Here is a 9712-nt window from a genome sequence, read left to right as displayed (position 1 = left end):
GAAGCTGAAAAAAAGGCAGCCGATGTAGAACGCTACTTGCGAGAAGAACGACAACCTAATTGGTCATGTAATCGCTTACCTTCGGTTAGTAATCGCCCCGACAACCAGCATATGCAGGTAAGACGATCTAATGTACCATCAAGATCGCCTAACACGCCAGTAGCTCAGAAACCTGCTACATTTAACCAAGTAGAAAATAGATCACCTGCTGAACGCGCGCAGATGAAGTGCTTCAAGTGCGGAAAGCTGGGACACATTGCCAACAAGTGTCAAAAATTTTCTACCACCGAGCCAGCCCGATCGACCACCCGCAAGGATTCAGGCAGTCCAGGAATGGGACGAAATACAAGAAACAACATCGAACCAGGAGATGGACGAACCGTACGAGACATACGAGTCAACATCGCCACGGGAAGACTACTCGCAATACCTTTGTCAACCCGAACCGCAGAGCGAGTATTTCTGGTCGACACAGGAGCAAGGATAAACCTGGTGAAACGTAACAAAACTGTCAACGCGATACAAATAGGGCCTAAACAAAAATTTTCTATGGGACGAGACAAATACGAAACTAACGAATACGTAACGAAACGAATTTTTGGACAAAATCACATTTTTCACATAGTACCGAACAATTTCCCTATTATCGAAGACGGAATCATTGGGCTACCATGTTTAGAGAAGTATAACTATTCAATATCCAATGACAAAATCCGATTAAACGACAAAACCATTCTATTTCAGAAACCAATACATTTGACACCTGGAGAAAACAGAGTTCAAACAATCTATTTGGAAGGCAAACCAACTAAAGTATGTTTTATCAACACTGGTGAGCAAAACGTTGAAATTTCTAGCAATATTCAAAATTCTCATGACTTTTCCAACGTATCAAAACTAAAAAGCCTAGTGAGAACAGATCACATTGAAAAACCAATCCGTGAATCCATCGAAAAGATTATCCTCCATTATATTGACATCTTTAATTTAGAAACCGATCTTTTACCCTATACTAATTTAACTCAGCACACAATTTCCAAAGACAACACACAGTTAACCAAAGACAAAATTATTAACACACGATCGTATAGACCACGATACAAATAGGGCCTAAACAAAACTTTTCTATGGGACGAGACAAATACGAAACTAACGAATACGTAACGAAACGAATTTTTGGACAAAATCACATTTTTCACATAGTACCGAACAATTTCCCTATTATCGAAGACGGAATCATTGGGCTACCATGTTTAGAGAAGTATAACTATTCAATATCCAATGACAAAATCCGATTAAACGACAAAACCATTTTATTTCAGAAACCAATACATTTGACTCCTGGAGAAAACAGAGTTCAAACAATCTATTTGGAAGGCAAACCAACTAAAGTATGTTTTATCAACACTGGTGAGCAAAACGTTGAAATTTCTAGCAATATTCAAAATTCTCATGACTTTTCCAACGTATCAAAACTAAAAAGCCTAGTGAGAACAGATCACATTGAAAAACCAATCCGTGAATCCATCGAAAAGATTATCCTCCATTATATTGACATCTTTAATATAGAAACCGATCTTTTACCCTGTACTAATTTAACTCAGCACACAATTTCGTTAACCAAAGACAAAATTATTAACACACGATCGTATAGACCACCGGAATGTCACCGTGACGAGATTTCGCGACAAATAGGAGACATGTTGAAGAAAAATATTATAGAAGAATCCGAATCCCCTTATAACTCTCCGGTATGGGTAGTTCCGAAAAAATTAGACGCCTCAGGAAAACAGAAATGGAGGATAGTTATCGATTTCAGGAAACTAAATGAACTCACAGAACAAGACGCTTACCCTTTACCTGATATAGACGACATTTTAACACAACTAGGAAACGCAAAATTCTTTTCGGCACTTGATTTATCCTCAGGATTCCATCAAATTCCAATGAACGAGAAATCTAAAAAATATACCGCTTTTTCGACACCGCAAGGGCATTTTCATTTCAATCGAATGCCATTCGGACTTAAAAACGCACCCGCTACCTTTCAAAGATTAATGGACAGAGCCTTAACTGGACTTGTAGGAAAATACTGCTTTGTTTATTTGGATGACAAAGTGATATTTGGAACAACGATTCAAGAACATAACGAAAACCTCACGATAGTATTTCAGAGACTCAGAGAATTAGGACTTAAATTGCAACCGGACAAATGTAAATTCGTAAAACCGGAATTAGAATACTTAGGCCACGTAGTTTCATCCGAAGGAGTCAAACCAAACCCCAAGAAATTAGACGCTGTAAAAAACTTTCGATTACCCCGCAATGCCACGGACGTGAAATCATTCTTAGGTTTAGCAGGTTATTACCGCAAATTTATTCGAAACTTTTCCGAAATCGCGAAAAGCCTTACAGACTTAACAAAAAAGGACACACCATTCCATTGGACTGACAAACACCAGATTAGCTTTGATACTTTAAAAGACAAACTCTGTAATTTCCCAATATTAGCTTATCCAGACTTTAACAGAACCTTTACCTTAACTACCGACGCAAGTAACGAAGGACTAGGAGCAATACTGTCGTAAGACGGTCATCCTTGTTGTTACATTTCAAGAACACTGAATCCACCCGAACGAAACTATACCACGACAGAAAAGGAACTCTTAGCCTTCGTATGGGCCATGTTCCACACACGATTTTTGCACTAGCGACTGAATTAACTCGCGCAAGATGGTCGTAAGCTCTTGTACTGTTATAACCGGCACTGATCCCACTTCTGATGTCAGGTTTACATTAGAATTAGGGTTAGGGGCGTGAAACGAATCTTCGTTTGGATTACACCTTGTGGTCATGCAATAGAGAAGACGTTGACTAGTGCAAATACGATTATCATAGATAAGTAGCCGTAGTAATTAGATACTCGAGAAACTAATGATAATGATCCTAGGTTCAATAACGAGTCCGCGGTCGACGGGATGATAGATGAACGTGCTCAGAAAATCTAAGTCGGACGCGTAATATTCACTGATCGTAAGGGGTTACTGTTTTCATCGACGAGATCGCAAGAGAATGAATTTCCGTCCCGATGATGCCACAGAGGAAAACTATGATGGGGTGTGTCTAAGGACACTAGATCATCGGATTCGTCGGGGATAGCCTTCGTTCGGAAAGTAAGGGAAATTGGCGTTGCTGCTAATTGGTCGATCTCTCTGTCGGTGGTTAGAAACAGATGCTAGCCGCCCTCGAGGGAAAGTCGCTAGTGGGAGACGCTAGTCGTTCGTTGAAAAATAGGTCTCCCGTATTTTTTCGTAGTTGGGACAAAGCCTGTTTGTCTGTTTGAAGGACTTTAGTTAACTTAATCTTAAGATTTATAACGGGTGCTCGGGCTAGCTGAACATGTACTGCGGAGACGCATCGACATCTGGCAATCATCTTACTCGCAGAATAGAGTCTGCCTGTGGCGAACTACGGGACAGAGACCGTTGGAATGTTTACTGTCGACTGTTGCAGCTATTCCCTTTTTAAGGAGTGCTATAGAATTACTCCATGCCTTTGTTAGACAAAGCGTTCATCCCTTGACCGCGGCTACGTTGGGCGACGGACTGTCGTCTCGAGCCAAAGCTCACTGTCACTAATCTCGAACAATTACAATCGGATTGAATAACTACGATTGTTTAATTACAGCTATAGTAGACTCTAGATTGCAATGTTAGGGGATTATCCCGAAGTTCCAAAGGGGAGGCTTCGATGTCATTTCATCTCCAACATATATATATAACACACTAACTTGAAATATTAACGAACAGCGCTCTATTCTCTTGTACTTTTCAAACAGAAATGAATTTGTTTTATTGCACATTCATTCATTCAACACATACGCGATGCGCTCATCTCATGGCGTTTTCCTTCTGTATTCCTCTCTTTCATTCCTCGCTCATACAATACAGATGTACATACATCTATTTTCTAACAGCTCCTAAAGATTATTGACGGCCCGAAATGAGGGTGTTTAGACATCTGGAGGCCATGTTGCCCGAGATAGAGTCTGGCTTATGTAGAGGATCACGGGATGTAACATCCTGTTCTTTTCGAAGAAAGTGAAACAAAACGAAGGAATCAGCTGGTTTCTTAAGTAATTAGGCTCAAGTGCATTTATCTCATGACAATCCTTTTGCATATTGTAAATAATTGTACCGTACTAATCGTAGAAAATTATACTTAAATACGTACATATATAATTTATGGTGGCACTCGACAACAAATACTGCCATTCGACACTAACTTCTACCGGGCGATGGTAGCGCAGTGGTTAGCGCCTTAGGTTACGAACGTTCGGAACCCGGGTTCGAATCCCGGCGCTCCGTAGTCCTATTTTTCTTCCACGCATTTAAATTAGAAGAAAAATAGCAGTACCCCAGCAGCGACATCTAGAGCCAGCATCTACAATCATCACAGACAACACTACACCTTAAATTGGTGACCCCGACGTCACCTCAAATTAACTCAAATTGTATCGTATTATAGACATTGCAAATTGCCCGTTAAAATAATTAAACGTTAATTCGAAATTGCTGTAACTTTGGAAAATATTTCGTTCAGCTTGATTAAATGAATATTAAAAATGTTTTCAATCCAGTAGAGGCAGAGAAAAAGAGTTGTTTTAAAACGTATGGGAAATAGAAGACGAATTTCTCTCTGATACAATATTCACAGCAAGGTAATTTTCCACTCAAACTTTTAAACTCGAGCATTTGAAAGATGCCAATATTGAATAAATTCTGTTGTTCGCTTCCACCGCATGTTTCCATTTTTATTTCCCTTACATTTGTATGGTGCACTATTAACTGTTTACCGTGACTTTGTTACTAAATGTAGATATTTAAACAGGAAGCTTTTTTTATTGAACTGTTGTTCTGAGACTTGGAAGAAGTAAAGTGCTTTTCTTCTGCACAAAAGATATACATACACGTTATATAATATATGTCGGAGATGAAAGGACACCAGAGCCTCCCCTTTGGAACTTTAGGAAAAACGCTTAAAATTATACTCTAGATTCTTTATTCCGATTGCATTTGTTCAATATTTGTAATAGTGATAATAATTTGTAATAGTGTAATAGTAAACATATTTTTCAGCGTACCCATAACGCGCTCTACCTACCCATTAGCTCTACTAACACTGGTTGCTATCAAGTGGAGTATAATCTGTTTGCTTTGGCAGAACTCCTGGAACTCTTTACCCGTAAAACACCTACCGTGATCCGCTATTATCCGGCGAGGACTACCGAATAAAAATATGCCAGACTTAAGTGCTTTGACGGTATTAAGGGAATCTATTTTACGGGTGTGATGTACGTATACAAATTTAGTGAAAGCGTCGACCAAAACAATAACATATTCTTTCAAATCACTTTTACCACTTAACTTGCCTGTTACGTCTATGTGAACTGTATGTCAAGATATGCTGATCTTAGGTATAGGATGTAATTCGTCTTGTATTTTACCTGAACTTGACTTAGAAACTTGACAGTACTCTACAAATTTACGAACATATTTCGTCATTCCTTCGAACCAGTAATACGCATACAACCTCTCAAGTGTTTTATCCCAACCTAAGTGTATTGACTGGTGCACATGATTAATAACAGACCACCTAAAACCTCTTGGGACAATAGGCAAGCAGAAAGTTCTGTTTCTTTTCCTTTGTATTTTGCGATAAAGAGTACCAGATCGTAATTCATATGTATTTGCGATACCTTCCGCGAGCTCATCATTTTGCAATTTAGTGACGCTTTCTGAAATTTGAGGATCCCGACGTTATTCTGCTAACAGCCAATCTTTTGAAATTTCTTCCAGATTAATTTCTTTTTCTTTGACTTTGTTAATTATACTATGATCCATGTGTACGAGATTCCGCGGAAAAAGATCTACGTGAGTCATTCGTTTACCTCCTCGATACACAATGTCAAAATTAAAAGTTTGTAAGTAGGCCCATCACAGGTAAACCCTGTCATTCAAATTCACCTTATTATGCCTTTAAGGAATTACAATCAATAACAACAAGAAATTCTCGTCCATGTAAATAGTGGCGAAAGTGCTTAACAGCGTGTACGACTACTAACGTCTCTGGTTCCTATGAATGATATCTAGATTTCGCAGGGCTAGTTCTTTTACTGTAGTATTCGACTACTCTATTTTTTTACCTTTATGCATTAAAATGGCCCCATATCTATCCGAACTAGCATCAGTATGTAATTCTATAGGATAATTAGGGTCAAGTATCGGTAACACCGGCGCATCAGTCAGGACGGAAATTACCTAAGTGTGTATAGAGGGTTCATTACCTGTGAAAATTTAGAGACGAATTTTCGGATGTAAGAAACTAAACCTATGAACTGCCTATGCTGTGTGACGGTCGTTGGTTCAGGTAAAGAACTCAAGGCTTGTATTTTACCCGGGTTGGGGCGAACTACTCCGTTATGAATTACGTATCCAAGATAAAGTACTGATGTCTTTAGAAAAGAGCATTTAGAGAAATTAAAAGAAAATCCGGCATTTACGAAGGTATTTAGTACGATGTATAATCTTTCTAGAGCTTGATCTATAGAGTTAGCAATAATTAGAACACCATCCAAATAGATAACAACGTACGAATAAGCGAGGTCGTCTAAGGCCTTGAGAATGTCCCTCTGAAAGACGGACGATGCATTTTTGAATCCAAACGGCATCGTTACATACTCGTCTTGTCCGTCGGAAGCAACGAATGCTGCGTACTCCGTAGAATTAGGATGAACAGAGATTTGGTGAAACACGCTGGTCATGTCCAGACCAATAAAGTATCTCGCCCTTTGCAATCTCTCAATTTTGTCCCGCAATAAGAGGTAAAAAATTATTTTTATCGATCTACGAACGAATGGCAGTTTTGTCCCAATATACAATTTTTATAAGTGTCATGAATTAACAATATTTAGCAACAAGTCGTGATGAATAGAAAAAAACATATATATTTTAATATGTGACATGTAACATAATTTATATTGTGGTGGTGTTTGATGTAAGGTGCCCAAGAAATACTCTCGGTGTTCAACACTATAATTGATTTAACAATCAACAATCAATAATCCTCGCTTCTCGACTATGTTTGCTCCACTGTTAAACTTGACTCTTCGCACTTCGCTGTTCAAAACGGAATGAATTTTTGAACAGATTCTTTTCTTTTATTGCCTTTCGATATTCCCACTACGTACGCGTTCGTTAGACGTCCGCTACCGTTGCCGCGTACGCTTCCTTCCGAATATTCGGCGGAAGGACCGTAGGGATATCGATGGCTCATTAAGCATGTCGGCCTTACGCTTCGAAGATATTATTCTTTATGTCGCGAAGCCGTCGGAAAGTTCCGTCGTCTAGTGCCGCCACAATATCAAGAAACATTTACCTTTACATATATTGAAGATATATATCTTCAATAATTGTCAAGATTTTATCAGATAAACAAACTAGCCAACACAGAATATGTCATAACTTTAGTAAGCACATGTGATCGAGTTCTATTGACCGATGCAAATAACGATGATATGCTGAAAAAAGCTGTAAAAATAATGTTTTTGTTTCGACAGTTCACGGAGAGACGCGATCGCGAGATAGCACGTCAACGAGAGTTGTAAGTTCCCGCTACGATTAAATAATCGACGCCACGAACTGATCGATTCCCTTATTTCGATTAGGATAATAAGGGTAGTTCAATGAATTCCACAGAATTAACACCAATATATTAACGTTTATTTTAACAACTTATCAACTAGGAAGACATAAAGAGAACAAAAAAAAAATGTAACTGCGTTTTGCTTGATAAGTAACGCGCGATATATGAGATGTGTTGACGGTTCGACTTCTCGAAAAGTTCTGCCCGCCTTTCGATTTTTTCCGTTTTTTCTGGAAGGCGACCCCCACTACGCTCGGATCACGCCACATTCTTTTACGCGAGGTAAAATAACGGCCACGAGTCGACGCTTCTGGAGGTCGGCCTGCTTAATGAACCATGCGCTTGCCACTACAATGTTTGTTTGCCGGGCAACTGCGACGATCCGTCTGCGACACTACAGCGCCGCGATCGACAGTTAAGAATATGACCTATGGTAAGCCGCATGGCGTAACAGTTTTCATTACTCATTACCAGACGTAGGCCTAGTTCGATTGATGTTTCCTTTAGATTTCTACACCGTAAACTTATTAATTTTCTGTTTACATACATTTCCTGTTTACATACATTTTCAAATCCCAACATCTTGTCAAACATTTTGCACCTTTTCAGATTAATTAAATTCTTCATTATCTATTCTCGAGTTAACGTGAAAATCTGAAACCGTTCACGGAATTCAAATTACCGTGGCAGCCTATTTCGTATTCACCGAACGCAGTATACTATGTTGCATTTGATATGCATTGATATTCGAAAACATACACTGCTTTTATGTGCTGTCGCGTTACACATCAATGTATACCTACTGCTACTACATGGAAATTTTTAGCAGTGCTGCTAACACCACTTAATATATCAATCCACAACAACGCGTTCCTCAAATCAAGACACTGGTCAACAAGTTGCGCGAAACAAACGTTCGAAAGTAGCAATCGCCATTTCATTGTAATGCAATATGATGTGCTCTCTGATGTACCATGAATAAGTGATTGTCGATGCGAAAATCTCTCTTTTCTTTTTCACGGCGCAGGCGATCAAATAGGAACTTGATTCCAGTAGTTCCTTATTTTACGCGAAGAAGCTTACTACCGAACATTTTCGTTAAATTTATTGTTTCTCGCGTGACAACAGCTCTATATATGCAGATGTAATACCTTACAGGAGGATAAAAATGCGTATTTCATCAACGAAATACTTTAAAGAAGAATTAATTGCAACCTATTACGCCCCGAGGCTTACTATCAATGCTGTATTTCTAACCATTTCTCTTAGTACTACAGTGTCGCAGACAGATCGTCTTATATGACCGTCGAGATATACACAAAGTAACGATAAACGTGTCACATAAACTTGAAACTTCGATTATAAAAGAAAAGAAGGTTGAACCGTAACCCAATTATTAACTTTCTTTTATTGAACTTTATTATAAATACTACGATTACAATGCTTTTACAGAGGTAGAATGATACTGAATTAGAGAAAGGCTGAACAAGAACTGGCTGACGTCTCGGCTTATATGCGTTTTGGTTTGGGGATGTTGAGGGGCTCGGTGTAGGTTATGATGTGCAAAAGGGTTCGAAGGTCGTGGATCGATGTTTTATCTATGATGTAGATTAAGATGTGTCATAGGCTCGGTATAGGCTGTGATGATAAGGTGGTGAAGTGTGCAAAAGAATCGGAAGCTCGGTGGTCGATGTCTTATCTCTGGTGCAGATTAAGATGTGGTTGATGTCACAAACGCATAGTTGTCGTCAAGCAGCGAGTTCTAGAAACATTGATTCGCCTTCTATCCGTTATTTTATCTACACAAAGAAGATGGCATACGTAATCATAGGCGCGAACAGTTGCGAGATCCGAACATGGTGGGTTCTCCCAGAGAAGACAAAGGAAGTATTGAGGTTATTCGTTGTGTAAACAGAGAAAACACATGGATAAATTGTAAGGTAGAAAATATATTTAAATAGAAGTGTAATAAGTAAAAATACAATTTGAGCTGCTCCAGATCCGCACG

The sequence above is a fragment of the Bombus impatiens genome, unplaced genomic scaffold (assembly GCF_000188095.3).
Source record: "Bombus impatiens unplaced genomic scaffold, BIMP_2.2 scf_0331, whole genome shotgun sequence".
Classification (NCBI taxonomy): Eukaryota; Metazoa; Arthropoda; class Insecta; order Hymenoptera; family Apidae; genus Bombus; species Bombus impatiens.
The sequence above is the reverse complement of the archived record's forward strand: the minus strand, read 5'-3'. Positions refer to the sequence as shown.